Below are 22,975 nucleotides of genomic sequence, written 5' to 3' on the forward strand. Positions count from 1 at the left end.
AATAACAATAATAATGGTAATCATCTTACAGGACATGCATACCTTTATTTATTTAATCTGAATAGTCTACTATGGTTTTCTCAAACCTGTCAATATAGCCAGTTCAATTACTGAAATGCTTTCTGTTAAATTAGAAGCAATGTACTTCTCAAGGAAATCATCTATTATTTTAACTAAAAGGCAAAGAAACGTCTAACCCACAATGCCTTTACAAAATCTTAGAGCTGAACTGTTAGACTGTAAACAGAGCCACGTTAATGGACTCATTCTATAACAAAATACTTAAGATAGCACAGCAACAACAATGGTAGACGCTAAACTGTTTTAATAAAAACACATATTCAAGCCATTCATGAGAAAATGTAAGATATATAAGTGAAATTTCTCTACTTATAAGCATCACAAAAATGTCTTGTGTGGGATTCAAGTATAGTTTATAACCTGCCTCCCCCAAATTCTTACTCTAGAGAGGAGAAGGTCTGATATTTATTGACTCCTGCTATAATATACTACATATTTAAGAGGCAACAATCAATATTTGTCTCACAGTGAGGGGAGAGGAACTTTACTCCTGTTTTATAGAAAGAAAAAAAAAAGTAGAAATCTATAAATCTTTTCAGCACCTAAGAGCCAGTGTGAGAGGTTTCTGTCACTGGTATTAGCCCAAGTTTAGGCCCATTCTAATATATCCTGCTGAATAAAAAGCCAAGGTTAAGGGGGTTTACTGAAACTGTTAATTTTCATTTAGAAGAAGAAAGTGAGTCAATTCCTTGGAGTCTGACCAAATAAGATGACTGTAAGACGGTTCCTGGAAAATGCCTGGGTATAGCAGTACATTGTGGGAGGGAAGACCTGCTCCTAAGACTCTCATTTGTCTCCAAACACTTCATCCTTTTAAACAGCAAATATGAAAACTTAGAAAGGAAAGCTGGAAGAGGCCTCCATGTTTCATCTGGTTTATCCCTTAGCCTGATACTCCTATACTGCTTCAGACAGATGGCTTCCCAATCTCTTACATGCTTCTTACAACAAGTTCTTACAGTTTTTCAAGAAAACTGCTTCCCATACTTGGCTATTCTTACTATTTTTCCTTGAGTCCTAATTGAAGCATTCCTTGCAGTAATTTAAAGTAATTACTTTTTACTTTACTCATACTGGAAAAGCCAATTGGAACACTAACCCACCTCAAACTGCTTTTTAAAAATTATTATTATTATTAATAACAATAACAATAATAATAGTATCATCATAATTTTATTTGAAGACAAAAATCAAAATTATTCCCTGGAGAGCATTTTTTTTACTTCAGTATAGTCATTTTTTTGAGAACATATTATTTGCTTTCCTTTACCTCTATCTTGTCAGGCAACACCTTTTCCAAACAGAGTGACCAAAAATAACAACAGACTGTCCATGTTGCAAGACCACATCTAGCAGACAAGATTTATACATCCCAGCATATTTACATTTTTTTTTTTACAACAGCAGCTTGACTTATGCAATTTGCATCCACTACAACCTGTGGATCCTTTTCTATAGATGAGCTTGTTCTTCCTCTTGTATTTATGCAGCTGATTATACATGGCTAAAAGTAGGGTTTGAAGAAGTGAATTGTATCTTACTTTTTCCCTTAGCTCATTTCAAATTCCAGTTCTCTCCTCTGGGACATTTATAGGTCTTTCCACCTCAGTGTCATCTACAGATTCAATAAACATACTTTTTATTCCATTAGCCATATAATGAATTAAAATGTTCAGCAAATTGAAACTCAAGACAGGAATGAAAGGAGTACCGAAACCAATGCAAAAAACCCAATGTTCTGTCTTGAAAACAAACTACTCTCAGCATAATTTTTCCATGTTTACACCTGCATTAGAGCAGTTTTATTCAGAATGTGAACCTGCAGCTTACTTTTAAATGTCTTGAAAGTCAACATCAGAAGCCTGAATCCTGAAAGCTAGAGTATCTATGGTTTTCTCTCTTCCCAGAATATCTGTCACTTTAACAGAAAGATATTGGACTGATTTGATGTACTTTGTTTCCAACAACTCTTCTTGATTCCATTGCATCTCATTAATTTCTAGGTACTTGCAAATAGGTATATTGTAATTTTCTGTTTGTTTGCTTGTTTATTTTTCCAGGAATTGAAATGACATTGGATTCTAATTCACAAACTCCTTCTTCCTGCCTTTTGAAAACAGAAATCTAATTTGTCCTTTTCCAGTCTTCTAAAACCTCAAATAATATTCACGAGATTTCAAAGGTAACCTTTCACTCTTCAAAATTTGCTTCATCGTGCTTTTTAAGGAGCTTTGGATAAACATTATGTATTTTCAAATTGTATGAATCTGTCTTCTGAATATTCTCTAACCTGTACTTTTTTCAGGTCAGTCAAGTATTTCTGGTTTATCATTCAGTTTTGTTAACTGTATTAATAATCTGAACACTGTCATTTTTTGGTGAGAACTAAAATAAGGAACTTCAGAATTTCAGGCTTCATCACATTTGGTAGGTTTCCCTCTGTTTTGAGCAGTGACAATTTTTTCCTTGACTCTCTTCTTACTAACAACATAATTTCTTGTTATCCTTTACAGCCTATGTAATATGCATCTTTATTTATCGATCTTGCCCTTTTGTCTTTGTACTTGCAGGCAAACTTGACTGTTTTACACTTATGTTTAGCAACTTGATCTGTTTTCTGAATCCACACAGGTCCTTCTTCTGCTCAAGGTCATTTTAGTACTCAGGAGTTGGCCATACTTGCTTTTTTACTCCCTAGCCTCCCTCTACTTTCACTGGTAGCCTTGGAGTAACTTCTTTAAAGGTCTTCTGTCTCTCCTGAGCAACATTTTCTTGAGACTTATTTCTATGAAATCTTAGCAGTCAGTTTTCTGAGTGACTGTGTTCTTCTTGCCTTACTTTTCTAAGTTGCTCCAGGTTGTTTGTACAAGAGTGCATCATAAATCACCAAGAAATATTGACTCATGATTTTGCAAGGCTTTGCTATAATGTTCTGCCAGTGATGAATGTGGCTTTTTTTTTTTTTTTTCCCTATATCTTTCCTGGTTTTGTTTTTTGGGGGGTTCGTGGTTTTGTGGGTTTGGGTTTTTTTTTAGTCAATTCTTTATGCTATACAAAAAAACCCCAGAAATGGTTATGGGCAAGGAAACAGCAGGATAAAGGATCATTTTGGTGAGCATAAACAAGAACCCTCTCTCTCTCTCTTTGCCCACTTTCACAGGCAGGATGCAGTTTAGAAGGAACAGATACTGAAAGGCATAAAAGCAAATTGTAAACATGTCAAGGAAAAGGTACCACATTAGCAGTCACAGCTAGAAATGGACTCATGCAATCAAATATATTCCCTTAGACAACTCATGAATACAGACAGCTCTCAGGTAGTCTGCAACAGTCCCTTTCACGGTGTCATCCATACAGCTACTTGGCAGAGCAAGCAAACACCTCCAACCAACTCAGGCTTTTGGTACAGGCACACAGAAATCCACCCCAGGAATTCTGCAGCATTTCAAGGTCAGTCTCCGTGGCAAGGGCAAGAGATTTCCGCAGCAAACGTTCGTCAATCCTGCGGCTGTAATAACGCGGTGCCATCTGCAGCCCCACACCCCCGAATCCCCTGTCAGCCTGCCGCCGAGTCGGAGGAGCCAGGGCTTTTCGTAATTCCGCGGTCACACGCACGCTGCCCAATTTATTTAACCCTTTCTCAGCACTTTGCTATTGAAACGGTGACAAAACAGCCTAAACGTAGAGAGCTCAGGAGGGAATGTAAAGAGAGCTGAGCAGCAGAGGTGAGTTCTCACTGGTCCAGGCACAGCTGAACACTGGCAGGATGGACTAGGGGCAGGAGGGAGCCGTGCCATATGCTCAGAGCACAAAACGAGCCCCTATTGACGTGGGAGAGGCTGCTGGGTCCCGGGGCCTGCTGAAGCCAACAGCTGACACCAGTTTGTGAGTTGTTACCCCGACAAGCCCATGCTGCCAGGTTCAGGCTCCAGTGGCATATCACAACTGAGGAGAGAAAAGAATACTAGCAGAACAACCAGGTTGTTGGCTCTCTTTCCAATCTCTGGCATTTCTCAAAAAAAAAAAAAAAAAAAAAAAAAAAAAAAAAAAAAAAAAGGCATTTTGTTCTGCTCAAATCTCTCCTGGCTTGTGTTTCCATTACAAATTTTGCATCTCCAGTGACCCGACGGCGCCCCCTGCTGACTGTGGTTGGAACAGCACCAAAGGGTGCAAGAAATTGAACTATTTTCTTTTTGCCGGTTTATTGGTTTTGTTCTTAAAGGGGATTATTGGTGGGTATAGGAGTATTACTTAGTTATTTTACTTGGGTTTTTTTTTTCGTGTTCCTGTTAATACACACATACCTTTTAATAAAGGGCTGTTATTTTCCCTTTTCCATAATTTGTTTTTCCTTCAATCGGAGCCTCTTAATTTTGGATTTATAATTGTTTGGAAAGAGAAGTTTGGGTCTTTTCCTCCTAATTCATCCTCAGCAAAAGACCCTTGTCTCATTTAAACTGGGACAATTATGTATTTTCAAATTGTATGAATCCGTCTTCTGAATATTCTCTAACCTGTACTTTTTTCAGGTCAGTCAAGTATTTCTGGTTTATCATTCAGTTTTGTTAACTGTATTAATAATCTGAACACTGTCATTTTTGGTGAGAACTAAAATAAGGAACTTCAGAATTTCAGGCTTCATCACATTTGGTAGCTTTCTCTCTGTTTTGAGGAGTGACAATTTTTTCCTTGACTCTCTTCTTACTAACAACATAATTTCTTGTTATCCTTTACAGCCTATGTAATATGCATCTTTATTTATCAATCTCGTCCTTTTGTCTTTGTATTTACAGGCAAACTTGACTGTTTTACACTTATGTTTAGCAACTTGATCTGTTTTCTGAATCCACACAGGTCCTTCTTCTGCTCAAGGTCATTTAAGTACTCAGGAGTTGGCCATACTTGCTTTTTTACTCCCTAGCCTCCCTCTACTTTCACTGGTAGCCTTGGAGTAACTTCTTTAAAGGTCTTCTGTCTCTCTTGAGCAACATTTTCTTGAGACTTATTTCTATGAAATCTTAGCAGTCAGTTTTCTGAGTGACTGTGTTCTTCTTGCCTTACTTTTCTAAGTTGCTCCAGGTTGTTTGTACAAGAGTGCATCATAAATCACCAAGAAATATTGACTCATGATTTTGCAAGGCTTTGCTATAATGTTCTGCCAGTGATGAATGTGGCTTTTTTTTTTTTTTTTCCCCTATATCTTTCCTGGTTTTGTTTTTTGGGGGGTTCGTGGTTTTGTGGGTTTGGGTTTTTTTTAGTCAATTCTTTATGCTATACAAAAAAACCCCAGAAATGGTTATGGGCAAGGAAACAGCAGGATAAAGGATCATTTTGGTGAGCATAAACAAGAACCCTCTCTCTCTCTCTTTGCCCACTTTCACAGGCAGGATGCAGTTTAGAAGGAACAGATACTGAAAGGCATAAAAGCAAATTGTAAACATGTCAAGGAAAAGGTATCACATTAGCAGTCGCAGCTAGAAATGGACTCATGCAATCAAATATATTCCCTTAGACAACTCATGAATACAGACAGCTCTCAGGTAGTCTGCAACAGTCCCTTTCACGGTGTCATCCATACAGCTACTTGGCAGAGCAAGCAAACACCTCCAACCAACTCAGGCTTTTGGTACAGGCACACAGAAATCCACCCCAGGAATTCTGCAGCATTTCAAGGTCAGTCTCCGTGGCAAGGGCAAGAGATTTCCGCAGCAAACGTTCGTCAATCCTGCGGCTGTAATAACGCGGTGCCATCTGCAGCCCCACACCCCCCGAATCCCCTGTCAGCTGCCGCCGAGTCGGAGGAGCCAGGGCTTTTCGTAATTCCGCGGTCACACGCACGCTGCCCAATTTATTTAACCCTTTCTCAGCACTTTGCTATTGAAACGGCGACAAAACAGCCTAAACGTAGAGAGCTCAGGAGGGAATGTAAAGAGAGCTGAGCAGCAGAGGTGAGTTCTCACTGGTCCAGGCACAGCTGAACACTGGCAGGATGGACTGGGGGGCAGGAGGGGAGCCGTGCCATATGCTCAGAGCACAAAACGAGCCCCTGTTGACGTGGGAGAGGCTGCTGGGTCCCGGGGCCTGCTGAAGCCAACAGCTGACACCAGTTTGTGAGTTGTTACCCCGACAAGCCCATGCTGCCAGGTTCAGGCTCCAGTGGCATATCACAACTGAGGAGAGAAAAGAATACTAGCAGAACAACCAGGTTGTTGGCTCTCTTTCCAATCTCTGGCATTTCTCAAAAAAAAAAAAAAAAAAAAAAAAAACATTTTGTTCTGCTCAAATCTCCTGGCTTGTGTTTCTAAGCCCTCAAGCAGAGAGAGGCTATCTCACGTTTGTTTCTAGCACGTGCCATCCTGAAACCTGGAGCTGGGAAGTTTGCCCACTTCTCTGCAGACCCTGCAGAGCACAAGAAGCAGCACGTAGGTTTTACATAACCTTAACCCAGAGCACATCCACTCCAGGTTCATAAAGATGAAAGCTATTCCACAACTTGCCACAAGCTGGTGGTGTGAAAATTAGAGGTGGAGGTACAAGGCTAGCATTCAAAGCCACAGCTTAGCTCAGGTTTCCTTACAATTTGTATGGATGCAGAGAGGGATGTGGATGAGGGGTGGGAAGTTTGTCACACAGACAGTTATGAGACACTAAGAAATGGTTCACATCTGGCTTGAGCCAGCAAAAGGCTCAAATTTTCCCATTCTCAGGACATCATCCAAAGGCAGCAAGTCTGTCCAGCTGGCTGGGAACAGTTCTCTGCATCATTCATCGTTCATCGCAGTTTCAATGCTTTTGCACTTGCATCAGCCTGGCAAAATTCAAAAACCTCTGAACTGACATCAGTGTGAGCATGGAAGTGCAGAGGGATAAGCGAGGGAGAGTAGGAAGCCTTGTTGCTCCACAGTTAAGTACTTCTGTCTTCAAAGCATTGCCTTAGGCTTGGCTGGGGCTTTAAATGTGGCCAGATATTTCCAGTCTCACTGCATGGCCAGTTCATTTCAGCTTGCCCACTAAATACACAAACTTTAACAGCATTATTCCACTCTCCAGCCCAAGCATCTCTACCTCTCACTTGGTTTGTCACTGCTACAAAGGAAAACAAGGAAAAGTTTCTTTTAATAAGAGGTCTTAAATATCACAAATTGAATGCCATTCAGGACAAAACTTTTGAAAAAATCAGCTCTGATATAAGACAAGACCTGGCCTAAATGGACACATTTTCATATACCCTAGATTTTCTTCAGTTCCTGAATATTCTTTTCTTTTCAACTTGATGACAGTTCCTGAAATAGCATTTACTGGTAGTAAGTTCTCCTAGATTATCATACCAGCTATCGCAACTGATCAATTTAATTTTGACTGATATGTTAAAGTGATTATAGAAGGACTAGGCTCCTGAATGTAATTGAATTTCAATAGAACTGTGGCACTTAGTTCCTTTCAGTATGTAGAAGATTCCAGACTCTAAGACTAATTATTAAAGCTGCTTAAAAAAAAAAAAAAAAATTGCTACAAAAAATTTCCAAACGACCCCTTTTTTTACTTCAGAAACTGCTCCCAGGTTTACATCATATTTCACCACAAAAACCCCCAAAACACCCAAAAAACCGACCAACCAACCAACCAACCAAAACAAAACAAAACCCACAAAACAAAACCAAAAAACCCCAAACATTCCAAAAGAAAATCATAAGAAACCAGGGAAAGTTTTTATTGAATATGATTTATGAAACATTTTTTAGCGGAACTCATATAGGCCATCAATTTTCACATTTTTGATTAAAAATTCTCACCTATTAATGAAAAATTAACAGATTCCTGCTCTAAATGAATTTAAAGCTAAGACTAAATATTTAATAATTATCATAACATACAGTTCTAGGATTGTAGATGTTTCAGAGCTTTCTTTTTCTATCACATGAGCTAATGCAGATTAACGTGGTTTCTTCAGCACTTAAGAAAATTGAAAATAATTAATCTGTAATGGCAGTGATGGAAAAAGTGTTCAAAATGTCAATAAAAGTGCTGCTTTAACAGTACTTCAAATAGTCTACTTACGCAACTTAAGAGACACATTATCTGCCAGACTACACACTTCTCCATTAAAATCTATGAAAATCTGCAGGTGTTTAATTACCTGCTCTCCCATTGTTCCTTGGCTGCAGCAGGAGTAGTTTGAACACCACGTAAAAATTAATGTACAATTTAACATAACAGTTATGCAGATTAAAACTTTCCCTGGTTTCTATTTCGTATGAAGAGTCTTGCACAGACAAACCATAAGTCGCTTTTCACCAGAAAGAGTTGTTTAATTATTTTCATTATTTTCAAAACATTTCTGACTTACAGAAAGAGTTTTGTTATTGCAATAATCAACATAAGACTATAAAATACCTAGGGAAATACTATGAGGAAAATTATATCTCATGAGAACATGAGTTTAAATCCATGCTCCTTTTTCCCAAAAGAAGGCAACTGTTCAATAAATTCTTAATTCAGGAGATCATTCAAGTTTTCATGGAATTGAAGCATGGTTGAACTTGGAAGGGACTTCTGGAGAGCATCTAGTCCAACCCCTGTGCTTGAGCAGGGCCACGTAGACCCCATTGCTCAGTACTACATCCAGACGACCTTTGAATATCTCCACAGATGGGGAATCCACAACCCCTCTGGACAAACTATTTCAGGGCTTCATCACCCTTACAGTGAAAAAGCATTTCCTGGTGTTCAGAGGGAACTTCCCATGTGCCTCTGGCACTGGACACCACTGAAGAGAGCCTGACTGCATCCCCTTTGCACCTTCCCTTCACATGAGATCCCTCTGAGCCTTGTCTTCTCTAGGCTGAACAGACATCACCCTCTCAGCCTCTCAGCTTTTTCTCATACAGGAGATGCTTAATCATGCTTGTGGTTATTGTTGAACTCTCTCTGGTATGTCCACACCTAGCTTGTACTGGGGCAGCCCAGAGGTGGACCTGGCCTTCCAGATGCAGCCTCACCAGTGCTGAGCAGAGGGGCAGGATCCCCTTTATCTGCTGGCACTGCTTCACCTAATGCAGCCCAGGGCATCATTTGCTTTCTTTGTTGGAAGGGTGCATTTCTGAGTTGTTTTCAACCTGTCTTGCCCACCAGGACCATGTCAAGCTGTCTTTCCAGCAGGGTGGTCCCCAGCATGTACCATTGCATGAGGTTGCTCTTCTGCACACATAGGACTCTGTACTTCCCCTTGTTGAACTTCACAAGGCTCCTGTTGGCACATACCTGCAGCTTGTCAAGGTCCTTCTGGATAGCAGCATGACCCTGTGGCCTACCAGTCAGTTTGGTGTCATCAGCAAATTTGCCGAGGGTACACTCTGCCCCACTGTCCTGACAATTACTGAAGATGTTAAGAGGACTGGATCCAGTATTGATCCCATGGGATCACAGCTAGTCACTGGCCTCCACCTAGACACTGAATCTCTGATCATCACCCTCTGGGCCCAGGTGTTCAGCCAGTTTTCGATGCACTTCACTATCTGCTTATCCAGCCCGTACATCAACAGCTTCTCTATGAGGACCTTACAGGTGATGGTGTCAAAGGCCTCACTGAAGTCCAGGTAGACAACATACACTGCCCTCCCTTCATCTACCAGTCTAGTCACTTTATCACAAAAGTTGATCAAGTTGGAAGTCAGCCATGCTGACTACTCCTGACAATTTTCTGGTACTTAATATGAATGAAAATGGTTTCCAGGATTAGCTGGTCCATCACCTTCCCAGGGATCAAGGTAAGGTTCAGTTTGTAGTTCACTGGGTCTTCCTTCTCATCCATCTTGAAGGGCTTCTGAGTCTCTTCTGATAGAGTTTCAATAATGTCAGAAGGACTCAACAACACAGTTCAATGTTTTTGGCCAAGAACATTTAGTATCCTAGATCTGAACAAAATGCAAAGTCAAGAAATCTGGGATTCCTTCTGGCATTGGCTCAAGATGCAACCAGCTTTTTTGGCAGGCTTCTTAGTTTTCTGTTTCATGCCTCATCCTTTCAAGGTAGACCCACAAAAGGCAGCAAGTATTCAGCTGTCTAGTTCATGAATCCATTAAATATCTTTACACATATACACAAGGTTCCAGAAGGGCATTCCACTACACCTTCATTAACTCTACCCATTGCATGGTCTTTGGTACCACGCTTCACCCAAGATTAACAGTCCAGGATCCACTTCTAGGAGCAGGCATCTGAATTCTTTCCTTACAGAGGAGGCCTCTTCTCTATTTCTAAAGCACTGTAGTGTGAAAAAAACCAGAGAGAAGACAAGCCACATTTTATGGAACAGCTCAGTGGTTAAATATTCAGTTCACAGCTCAGTGATGCTTAGTTGCATTCACTCCTCAGGTTTATATGTTAAATTCAGAGCATTGCTCTCCAAGCCAACAGGGGTTGTGGCATTCTCCACCCTTGCCATTGAAGCTATCCTACACTACAAATGAAGAATTAATTAGCAATAGGACAAAGGAAAGAGGGAGCGTGGATAACAATATGAAATAGTCTCCAGGACTCACCTGGACCTCTCCCAAGGACAGTAATTTTACATGTCACTCAGTGGTCACTTTTAAACACTTTTATCTAATCAAAGTGCCCTAGGATTTTGCAATCTTATGAGATTAGCAAAGCTATCTACTATCTACTTTCATCTCAAGGGAACGGGATGAGATCCCTGTCTAAAGAGATACAGCTCATTTCTGGCAGTCCCAGCTCCTTGATGCAATGGTGAAGAACTATGTTATGTTTCACTTGCCGTGATACTACACATGGTCCCATAGCATCTTGCAACCCCAGTCCCAAAGGTTATATTCTTATGCTCTTCCTGAACCCTTCAAGATAGAGATTGTTGCACCATTTCATCTGCATTGCAGACAGACAGGCAATCTGTACCTTTTATAATCCTTCGTGAAAACAGCTCATCGCTTTCAAAGTATCCTGGAATATATTTTACACTATTATTGCCTCTTTAGATAAAAGAGCACAATTAGACCTTTCACTTAGCAGATATTCCTTATGTGGAATTTACTCTCCAGCTCTCAAGACAGCAATGGCCAACAGAGGCAGATCATGCCAAAACTGTTGCAAAAATTTGAGATGGATGAGAACAACTGCTTTGTTATCCTTGTAGTCGTTCTGATCAAGGTACTTTTTCCCTGTGTAGAGATCACGACATGCCCCATCAGCGCCATTACAGTTAGTGATGCTACCTTTAGTTTTATGCAAGTTATTTATAGCTTTCCACATTAGCGCTTAGGAATTGTAGAAGTTCTACTTTCCTTGTTTCAAGGCAAATTTACGCTTGTTCTGTCTATGCTCCAGACCAAGCAAAGGACAAAAACCCGGAAGCTGTGTAGTCCTATTAGCAGGGGATTGCACATAGGCTAATAAGTTGTGTACAAAAACCTCCAAAAGACAAACCAGATACTCCCCAATTTAGGTTACTACGATATTTTTATTAAGTTTCTGGAGGTGGAAGTCACACGATCTTTGCTGTTTGAGGCTCAATGTCATGCTCTATCCTGAAAAGTGGTAGTCCCAGGCTTCCCCACATGTCTGGCAGCACGTGAATGCTGCATGAGGCAGTAGTAAAAATCTCACAAAGGGAATTTCCTTCCTCTTTTACCTGCTGCTATTCACCACCATCCCTGACCAGCTGAAAAGACATCATTTCATAGGGGGTTACCAGATTTTGCTGATTCTGCTGAAGCAAATTGGCTTATGTAATTTTGATATTTTCACAAAGCTAAAAATACCAAAATAAGGAGTGGAAGGGAAGTGATGAGGGAATCATGTTAAGAGCTTTAAATATATAGAACTAAGAGAGCAATGCTTGTATTTAGTATCTGGAGGAACCTTTCAGAGCATGAGAAAGAAAGAGAGAGACAAAGACTTAAATTCAATTCTTTTCTTTTCCTATTACGCAGGAGTGCAGCATCAACAACCAGCAATTGAGAGGAGAGATACATCATTAAACTTATTTATAGCATTAACTACTTTGCATTCATCCACACAAGTAAAACTGTAAAAAGAAGAAAAAATTATAAAGGGAGTGTGTGGTTCTTTCATTAGCTTGTCTGTAATGTTGGATTGGTCCATAAATTAATGTGTAAAAGAGGACAGAAAAAAAAAAGAATTCAAAGCTTTGCCATTGTAATTATAGCTCTTTAAATATCAAAAGACACAAAGAAAGATTCCTTTTGAAAAGAGCACCGATTCTCTTGGCAAGCCACTATTAAATACTTGCATAAATCTACAGTCTGTATCCTGTAAGTTGAGGTGACATTGCTATCATGGCTTACAGGTCGCTTCACGTGACCATTGGTGCACTTCAGGATTATTTATATATATTATCAGGACACCTTGAATAGATAAGACAACTCCCCTACTGTCAACAGTGAAGGGCTAGGAAGTAGCAACTGAGAAAGCTAGCAAGAAAAAGAGCCTTGATTGAAGGTCACCTAATTGTCTTGGGCTGTTCCAAATACAGAGAAAGTCTCTTTGATACAACTCAGACATTCAGGTGCAGTTTCATCATGGATTTACCAGTGGGTCCTCCATAGCATGTCCCATATGCAAGTACCATGTCACAGCAGCATACCTGTAACTGCACTCCTCTGTCTTCCCCAGATGGTACTTGGCCCCAGAAAGCCACCAAAACTAACAGTCAAAATATAGTAATAAAACATTCCCTATTATGAAGAACAAAGTGGATTGCTAAACACTGCAATTTCTAAATTAGTTGCCACAGAGCTCAGTTCTCACCCACAAATCGCTCCCTCGCAGGCAACCTTTCCTCACAGTCTCCCAGTGAGACTCTGTCTTTCGAAGGGTGCCACAGAGAATGGATCTCATTCTTGACACCTGCCAGGATGAATCAATGTCCTTTGGTCCTATACACTTCACAGATTGCAAGCCCCCTCAGGTACAAGTCCCATATCAGAGCAGCAGCACCAGATATTTTCTAAGAAGACCAAATCCCACATTGCATGGGGTCTCATAGACTAAAATAGTCATGCACTACTCCTGAAATAAGTCAGGGGTAGGCTTTTTACAAAAGTTTATGTGCTGCTCCCACAAGGCTGCTTTGTGAGCATCTAAGGGTGGTGTTTCAGGGGGCTGGCTGTTTCCTTAGGCTGCAGCCTCACAGCTCTCAGGCTGCCCAGAAGTTGCCCTGTTGATGCTCAGTAGTCACAGACAGACCTCACACGGAGTGCAACAGCATTAAGCCTTGGTAATAGCACAGCCTGTCTTCTGATTTAACACTTTCAAAAAAACTCCAAGACATGGCTCATCAAACGCAATAGAATGAGAGTGTGTTTTAGTGAAACACAGTAACTTTTCCACAGCTGCTAGAAACACAAGCCAATGCCCAGAAATGGGCACTTGCAGGACAATTTTTATGAAGCCACTGAACTTGGGTGCTCTCCTCTTCTTAATCCTCAAGCACACAGTGAGAGGGACCATCCTTTCTCACTTCCAGGTATTAATGTTACTTTAAAGGTAATCCAGCTGAAGAGAAGTGTGACTCAGCTGGTCCCCCAGTTGGAACGAACTGGACTACAGGACATCAAAATAGGAATGGACCATCTCAGACTTTGTAACCAGGACATGACAGAAATGTAGACCTCAGAAGCAGTGTGGGGCACACCACAGAGAGCTTCTTCCATTAGCTTATATTGAGATATTGTGGGTGAAACAGCTAATTTCTAAGTGCAATAAACTTACAAAACCAGCTATGCAGTTTGGGCAGTATCTCTGTCAATGGTTCATTATTTGAAGCAAACTGTGATTAAGATTCAGTGGGAAGAAAAGCAGTTGCTATCGCAGATGCCCTAACCATCAAAAACACCCAGTACTTTTTCCACTGGCGTGGCTGCTAGCATGGAAGAAAAAGTTCAAGAGCAGACCCCTGAGATACGTTGTACTGCCTTCTTCTAAGATTGACTTGACACCGCTTAATACAACCTCTACTCATTCTTCTCCATGAGCTAACAAGCCAATTAATTATGAAAGGCAACAGGTTTTGGCCTAAAGCCAAATTACAGTGGTGTCATTAGTCTTTGCTTTGAAGCAAAATCAAGAGTCCTACCTGGATTACATTCTCCGAACTCTTCAGTTCAAGGATACTATGCTGTAGAACTCCAAGAAGGTGCTGACACTTACACACACATCTTAAATAGAAGCCACAATTACAGCCATAATCATCTATATTCGTAAAGGATTTTTCACCTTTATGTGTTCAGAATCTCTTTGTAAAAAGTGTGAGCTCAAACAAATGCCTTTAGCCTGGAGGATGCTTATCCACCAGCAACTCTACTACCCCTAACCACAGCTTGTCCCTGCTCTCAGTACTGCACGCCTCTGAGTGCCTATACCTTAGATTTTGTGCAGATTATACCTACAGACTGCCCACAAATTTAATTTCAAGGAACAGTATTTTTAGAAAACAGCTGAAGGATGTAGATGTGACAAATATTTTGTTTCAGTGAAGATACTTTAAATTAGAATAATACTTATACTAAAAAGCAGATCTATTAGGTATACAATATATGTTTTAAAACTATACACATGCAGGAAAAAAAATCAGTAATTTCTGAAGCAGAGACAATTTCAAGTACAATGGTGTTCCCCTAATGATTTTGCCCAATTAGGCTGCACCTCTACCACAACACTTTAAGGTCTTCCTCCTGAGATATCTTCACTTTCCACCCCATTTCATCACTCAGCATTGCTGTGCTCACCCCTGGAGTCACTCGCTGAATTGCTGAGCAGGCTGGAGAAGCTGCCATGAGCCTCCCTATCCATCAATGCACCATGCATGGCCCAGTGACATGAGTGAGCAAGCAAAAGCAAGTCAAGCAAATTGCTTTATTCATATATTGTAAAGGCTTGGTCTGAATCTCATTCAGTATTATTTATTATGAAGTGCTATACTTTAAGCTAGCAGGATCAATGGCTCATTTTATCAGATTTCTGTATAATGTGAAACAATGGGAATTCACCCTGTGACTTCCGTGTTGCTGCTGTTGCTGTTGCTGCTTCTGATAAAATATTATACAAACATATTAAGGAAACCAATAGAAAACACCTGAGATGTCTATCTATGTTAGTTTTATTACTTCTGGGATCTCAAAAGGCTTAGGAAACATCACTGAACATTGTTTCATACGTACTTGTGAAAGGGTAACGTAATAAAACCAGGTCAAACAACACTGAATATTAAATTTAATGTAAAGTATGTAAAAAAAAGAAATACTGGAGATGTTGGATGAATTATTAATACAGAAGGAACTGTACTTGTGATTGTGGGGTGTTTGGTGAGGATTTTCTGGGGTAGTTTGCTGGTTTTTTAACTGGCACACAAACTCATTTTACATCCAAAGAAAGATGCAATTAATTTTCTTCATTTTTTTTCTGACTAAATTTGGAGCAGCTGAGAGGTTGGTTATTTCTATCTTTAAAAATGGACTTATTATGTTGCCATCTGTTGGCACATGACAGATATAGCATCCCCCAATTCCAGACAGACTCACAAAGATGCAGAAATTTAAAGAGACAGATGTGAGAAATACATGCTCTCATTTGTTTCCAGTGTTCACATCTGTTCTCCTCCAAGATTTTTCATTCATATAAATCTGTCCTCAGAAGCTAGTACCTTGAAATGTTATGGCATTTCTGGTAATCATAAAAATCATATTCTAGTAGAGTTTACTGCATTCCAAAACATCACTGGATTCATAAAAATCTGGTCTCCGTCAACAGGACACAAAGTACATAGCAACGTTACTTGTTTGCTTAACTTCCCTCTCCTTCACAAATCATGAGCAAAAGGGTAGGTGACTCGTGCAACTGTAACAGCACTGCAAGAACACAGTTTCAACAGGTATCTGCAATAATATATGTTTGCACAACACCTACAAAGCAAATTGACATCTCTTTCTAATGGTCACTGTACATTGTTGCCCTGTCCCTGTGGGGGTCACAGAGAGCATGATCCTTCTCCTGCTGGTGTAAGTGACATTTCCTGTCACTGAAATTGTTGCCTACCAATGCAAGCACCTGTTTTCATTTCCAACATTACTCATTTCTTTGTACAGTGCTTTTGACAGGCTGTCTGCTAATGCTTCCATCAACTATCAAGATTTTTCCCTCTCCATGCTTCCCTGTCCCAACCCCTCTACTCACACGGCACCAGCCCCCTGCAGTCCCTTCACCAGCTTGGATAGTATAAGACCTCAGGAGATGAAAAAAACCCACAAAAACAGTCACACGGTCTATTGCTCTTTGTTCTACTACCTTAATTTTCTACACCTGTTACCCATTTTCCTTTGAATTTGAACTTTCCTTATCATTTTCATCCAACTAGGATGAGGAAGTATATAACCTACTCCCTTTATTCTGTTCATGGGAGTAGGGACTAAAGGGTACTTGTGAGACACATACATACGCTTCCACAGGCAAACCTGTACCTCCTTTTTTATTTGTGGATAGGTTTTAATGGTGAATAGAGAAATGATGCTTAAATTCTTATTTTGTCTTGGATACTGTGAACCCTTTTTCACCTTTAATACAATACACCTCCTTCTCTGTAATACACTACATAAAATCTTCCTCAAAATGGCAGAGCCATAAAAAATTAAAAGGTATACTACAAAGCAAACAATATTGGAGCTACGTAAGCATGCTTATTATTCACATGAACAGTTTTTGGTATTTACAGAAAGCATTGACTGTTGCAGTTCACCGGTCCCATGAGCAGTATGTTAAATCATTAAAGTGTGAGCAGTCTTTATTTGTATTGCAATAATATTCTGTATCTCCATCCCAGAACCCCAGTGCACTCAGCGCTTACAAACAACCACCAAGTCACGGTGTGCATCTGAGAATTAATTTTTTCCTTTAAGAACTAATTTAATCTTTGACAACTCCTCATTTTTCTACATATTTTCAATTATTTTGAAGCATAAAATGACCTGCAGGCTACAAAATGGAAGACAGAATTCCCCCATGCGGTTCTTACACGAAACATTGAAATAAGTAGAAAATCTTAACTATTGCATATTCCAGAAAGGCCACTAACCTATATAGCTTTCACAAATCATAAGCAACTACATGCTTGGCTTCAGTTGATAAGAGATAGTTGACAGAAGTAACAATAACCTTCTTAAGTTTCAGATGCCAGTGAGCAGTAGGACCAGTTACTCAATATCCCTTCTGTGGGTTGCCCTCAGCTTAAATCTTGTGGCCACATCAGAGGGCCATGTTTAGTATTGCCATGAGAAGCCAACCCAGGGAATAAAGAAAATATGGCAAAATTAAATAAAATTAAAGCTGTCATGTCTAATATGGAGCTCTCAGAAGCATTTTGTCTCATATTTAATTACACTTAAAAGTAAATTAGATTTATATACTTAACACAATTCAGTCCGAAAATGGGGTTAGGCTAGGATTTATTAGGAGAAATGTGCACTTGCACATTGTTGATCTACAGTTAGCAATGTCTTTTTTCTTGTTCTCTTCCATACTGATAACTCTCTGCAAGACATCCCACTTGAGTCAATTATTTATACAACTACTTGTCACTAAAATTCCTTCTCTGAATAAGTTTTTTTTTTTCAAATTAACTCTAGAGCTCTCAGGAATAACTACACAAGCTAACTTCCTTCACTGAAAATGCTAGCTGTAGTAGAGATTCATATCACCTAAATTTAGTCACCTGACCAAAATCCTACACTGGAAAGTCTAGATGCAGAGGCTAGAGACTAGTAGTTTTAAACTTTTTTACATGGCTAAACCTAAAGAGCCTCTGGGATTTGTTTCCATGTTCTCAAGACCCTAGTCATGACTGGAGACAACCTGCCTCTTTCCCTGCAGCAGCTGGGAAGCCAGCTCCTGACCAGGTGTGGTGAAGCTGAGCTGTTGACTTCAAGAGCTTTTGAGAAACACTTAGTGCACTTACAAACCAAGGTGTTACATAAAAAAAGAATCACCATGATATCAGGCTTCAGCTGCAGTAAAAAGAAGAGCAGAAACAACAACCAAATTTGTGAGTCACCCTATTCTGTCAGTCTTGCATCTCATCCATTAGGCTAGGTATATCAGCAGAGAAATGGTCAATATCCTGAATCCCAAAAAGGCTCAAGTACAAATAAGGTAGTGGGGTACTTGGCACTTGCAAAATGAAAATGGTTCTAGCCTTGCATTTTTATAATTTTTAATTAACATACAAAATCAGTAAACTTGTAGAGTGCAGGTATATTTGGGTTTAGACAGCATTTGAGCAGGGAGTTTCAGTGTGAGACCGAAACACTTACCTTCTGTCATCTGTGTGCTGAAGGGCATGACTCATCAGCAGAGTACACTGTGGAAACAGGCATCCCCCTCCAGCTCTGACCTGAGTGGGAGGAGGCTCTGGAGTCAGAACTGCAGATGGAAGCAAGACCCATATCCACTCACGCAAACAAGGGGTTAACAGCTCATTATATACCCCTCCAATAAAGCCACTTCTGATAAATGCAGAGCGATGCATCCTTAGAAATTAAAAGTTACCAAAACAAATCGATTTCAAATCCTGCATCATGATGCAAACAGCTTTTTTAAAAAACAAATTTACAAATCAGAAAATGTTCACCTGACAATTTGTAAAAGGAAAAACACTTGAAGATGCTCAATGATCCTGTGTCACTAGGGAAGGGCCTTGATGTGAAAAGTACTTCTGTTTATTGCATTAGCATCCATTTTCATTAATACCCAAGATGGTATCATTTCACACATTAGAAAGCAATTGCCAAAAACACGCTTTCAAAAACGTATCAATTGATCAGAAAGTGCTGATGAGATGAATCAACTTATGCAGACCAAGGAGAAATATGTTCATAATCCCCTCGTAGCTGGAAGAGACGGAGTGCACAGCAGCTTGAAACAGCCGTAGCAAAGCCCTTGGGTTTTTTATGGTAACGCTTAACACTCCTACACCACTGCCATCTGCTGGCAAATAGGAGAGTACAGGTTTCAGTCTAAATTAAACTAAGAAAAAAAAAATTAGTAGTGCTTTTAACCATGGAGTGCTAAGGCTGCAAGTAATGCATTTGCAAGGTCCGGGGCTGCAGCAAGGCACTTGTCTTCAACTTGCCACTGGAGACACCACAAGCTTGGAAAGCACATCACCTTATGCCAGCAGCATTGGTAGCAGTAATTAATATTACTGCTCCCTTTTTGAAAGTATTCTCTTTCCTACGAGAAAAATCAAGTCTTAAATGTTTCTTTATTAAAGACAATGAGAAAGCATCCATTGACTATGGTGGGAGCTACAGAAGACATTTAAAAAGCACTGTTGGATAATAGTTTTTAAAATGGTCAATCTATGCAATCAAAACAGGAAACAAAAAGAAAGTGCAATGCAAAGTCAATACGCCATAACATTTTCTTCCTTTTGCTAGTCAGTTTAGGTTTTGCATGAAATCCAGAGGAGTCTTTGGTGACAGGCACAGCAACACATGACACAGACCTCAACAAACCTTCCTGCTAGCTTTTTGAGTGACAAAGTTGCTACATAATTTTCACAAAAAAATTTACAGTGCAGTTTCTTTTTTTATTTTCCCTGGCCAAAGGGTGGATCAGTTGATCAATACAAATTGGAACACCAGCACTGAGCTGTCCTGTGCATTAGTTTGCGATTAACTGATTAGAAGGAAAAACATTCAATTCTGAAAACTCAGGTATCAGCCCCCAAAACTGAGCATCTTTCACAGCTCTAGAAGTGGTTACATTTTTTCAATTAAAAATTAAACTTTGTAGATAGAATAAATTAATAATAGCAGTAACAGCAAACAATTTGCTGCCAACTTGGTAATGTTCTTTTAGAAAAGAACATGGAGTCTGTGATTTTACGAGTCTTCAGAATTTTTCCATAGAACAAGATCATGCCTTAGGAAATTAAAAAAAAAAAAAATCTTTGTTCTGTAATCATCACTCTGTAAACCATAACTCTATAAACTTTAATCTATAAATTGATACATCTACATTATTCATGTTATGACAAGATCTAGCACACTTGGTCATGGAGCATGACTCCTTTCAGCAATAAGACTATATAAGAACCTATAAGGTTTCTAAGATAACAGAAGAAGAAATACAATGAAGTTCACAAATAGAGGATTTCATCCATCAGCTGGCCAGGGAATCATCCTGGCAGCAACGACAAGAAGTTTCTCTGAGCTGCCTATGTGACTCACATCACAGAATGCAGCAAGTTGCCCTCATGCCTTGCCATGGACAGTAGGCACTACTTATGAATGACTCCTTTAAAACAGGCAGCTGTATAAAAGCCAGCTGAACCTCACCTCATGGTGAGGGAAGTACAAAGAGTTGAGCTGCTTCTGGTCAGCGTCAGCCTTTTTGGTCACATCATTTAATAATCCTTTATAAATGCAGAGAGAAGATGAAGATTTTGAAGGAGACTACTGAGATAAGATGGTAGCATAGAAAGAGAATGATGGTATTTGTATGAAAATCAAAAGATAGAAAGAAATTAGCATCTTCAATTACTTCAGAGGAAGAAGTTGGCATAGTCAAAGTGGAAATGGTGGGTAGGCTGGGAAGGAACTGTGAAATGAAGTTTTTGTGCAATGTGCTGAAGAAGTGATAAAGTCTAAGCAATGGCTTGAGGGGAAAAAAGAATCTTGACAAAGTTGAAAACTTTGTCCGGCACATTTGAATAGGGTAAGGCTGTAATTCCTGTGCCAAGTTAGATTATAAAATAACTGACACAGAAAATTAGGAAAAAATATTACCCGTGCAATTGGATTGGAAATACCAGAAAAAGCTGCAACAATTGGCTGTAACACGCAAGAGAGGCAAAGACAATACCCCAAAATAGACTGCCTTTTATAATAAAGTACAGTTTGTTTTCTTTTTATATATTATACATATCCTTTTATATACATGTATGTGTGCATTACGAAATAAAACTTTTGTATTTATATAAATACACAGGCTATAAATGTAGACCATTTGGGGACTTCAGTTAGTGACTGGCCATTCATGAAAAGATATCACAAGAATGGAATGGGGGGCCAAGGATGGGGGTGAGAAAAATGTAGTTTGACACAGAGAGTAAGTTTGCAAGTATAGAAATAATACCAATCTCAAAAAAAATACAACTCAACAACAAAAAAATTACAAACCAAACCAAACAAACAAAAAAAAGGAGAACAGAGGAATCAAAGCTGAAATCAGTCTGGATTTCCAAATACATGTAGTCAAGGTCAGTATTATCACTGTTAAGAACTAGAAATTATCAGGAGCTCGTGAGAATCACTTATGGGGAGCACAAGGGAAAGAAGTAGGATAGGAAATGGCCTAGCACAAAATTGGAACATAACATAACAATGGATAGGACTTCCAGTGATCCTGGAGAAGCAAAAGAGAGGAGGGAAGGGGAAAACCCAGGAGCCGAAAACAACACTGAGAGATGAACAGTTGGAGAATGAGCAAGGGAAACAAAGCATGAAGTCAGTACAGAGTGGGTATATGATGCTAAATTAAATCTGAAGTATTAATTCACATTCAAGTCAGAGGAAAGCATATCTATGGTTTAGTTTTTTGACCTATGATCTAGGCAGTCTCAAGAGATGAAGCCTTCTCTCTGCCTAGGAATTCAGCCTCCAAGATAAAATATTAAATTATGTGTGATATGGAACATAACTAGATAAATGGAGCATCATAGAGAAGTAAACAAGCAATATGGCGTTGAGCACAGATCTTGCAAATGAGACGAAAAATATCAGCATTTTCATTCAGTTTGGATTTGGAATCTATCCTGAATTTGAATTAGGGGTGAACATCAAACGTGAGTGTAGTTAATTATTTAAAGATATGCTTTGGGGGAAAGCCTTGTTTTTCTGCTTTTTTTGTGGCTAACTTTTAATCTTTAAATTTTCTTTTTTATTACACTTTGTTGAATAATATTTTAAGCAGTGCATCCTGTGAAGTTCCCATGAGCTCTAATTTGAATGTGGTAAATAACATGAGTTACAACTCACAAATAGTCTTCCATATTCCAAATATTATAAACTTGAAAGTGCTGGAATACTTTTCCTCCCCCTCCTTTGTGGAGTTTCTTTTTCTTCTTATAACTTTGGGGGACTTCTTTGGTTGTAATGGAAAATACTGTATCTCACTTGTTGTCCACTCAAGCCCCTAAGCTCTATACTTAATAGAAGAACAAGTACAAAACTACATCCTGTATTTTGAAAGTGTAATAAACACTACAAAGGCTTGTCTAGATTAAGTATACTTTTCTCCAATTCCTTATCAGTATCAGAACAAGTATGGACTATTGGTTTATTATCTAACTTTTCATTCAGAGGGATTAGCTCATTCCTCAAACTGTGTGTTGCCATTCCCATTTAAGAAGCAGGCCTAAGACAGTGAAGAAATAATGCCATGGCAAATCTAATGTACAAACTGCATCTCACAACATTTCAGCTTCTACTCTGTCCATTGGAGTACATAACCCAATATTTAATGCAATGCAATTCACTGCATCTCTTCTATCCCACTTTTCAAGAAGTTCTGTTTTACTATTCTAGCAAAAGGTCCTTGGATCAAGTATTTAGAAAGCAGCCATCCTGACTGAATATGATCCATATCCTTTTTCAAGTAATTATTATGAGATATCTACTGCAACAAGTATAACAGCAATAAGTAACATCAGATGCGTGATAAACTCTTCAATAATAACTGGTTTATAATTATTATTTGTAATTAATCAGAGAAAGAAAAAGAATTTCTGAAGGCAAAAAGTATCCTATTGTGCTTGGCCAATGGAAAACCTTCTAACTTAGACGAGAACTTCATCACTACATGT

At 39.3% G+C, this 22,975-nt stretch overlaps 1 protein-coding gene and 1 long non-coding RNA gene across 2 annotated transcripts in view; one reads left to right on the plus strand and one right to left on the minus strand.

The window, feature by feature from the left end:
• LOC126647196 (uncharacterized) overlaps positions 1–18,978 on the minus strand; it is a 95,196-nt gene extending 76,218 nt beyond the window's left edge. The window contains exon 1 of the long non-coding RNA XR_007630526.1: positions 18,420–18,978. This is a non-coding gene — a long non-coding RNA (uncharacterized LOC126647196). The remainder of the gene's footprint in view (positions 1–18,419) is intronic.
• Positions 1–22,975, plus strand: part of LOC126647092 (aspartyl/asparaginyl beta-hydroxylase-like) — a 724,697-nt gene that overhangs the window by 82,648 nt on the left and 619,074 nt on the right. The window lies entirely within an intron of this gene.

The sequence above is a fragment of the Myiozetetes cayanensis genome, unplaced genomic scaffold (assembly GCF_022539395.1).
Source record: "Myiozetetes cayanensis isolate MyiCay16 unplaced genomic scaffold, myiCay2020 scf1, whole genome shotgun sequence".
In the NCBI taxonomy this organism is placed as follows: domain Eukaryota; kingdom Metazoa; phylum Chordata; class Aves; order Passeriformes; family Tyrannidae; genus Myiozetetes; species Myiozetetes cayanensis.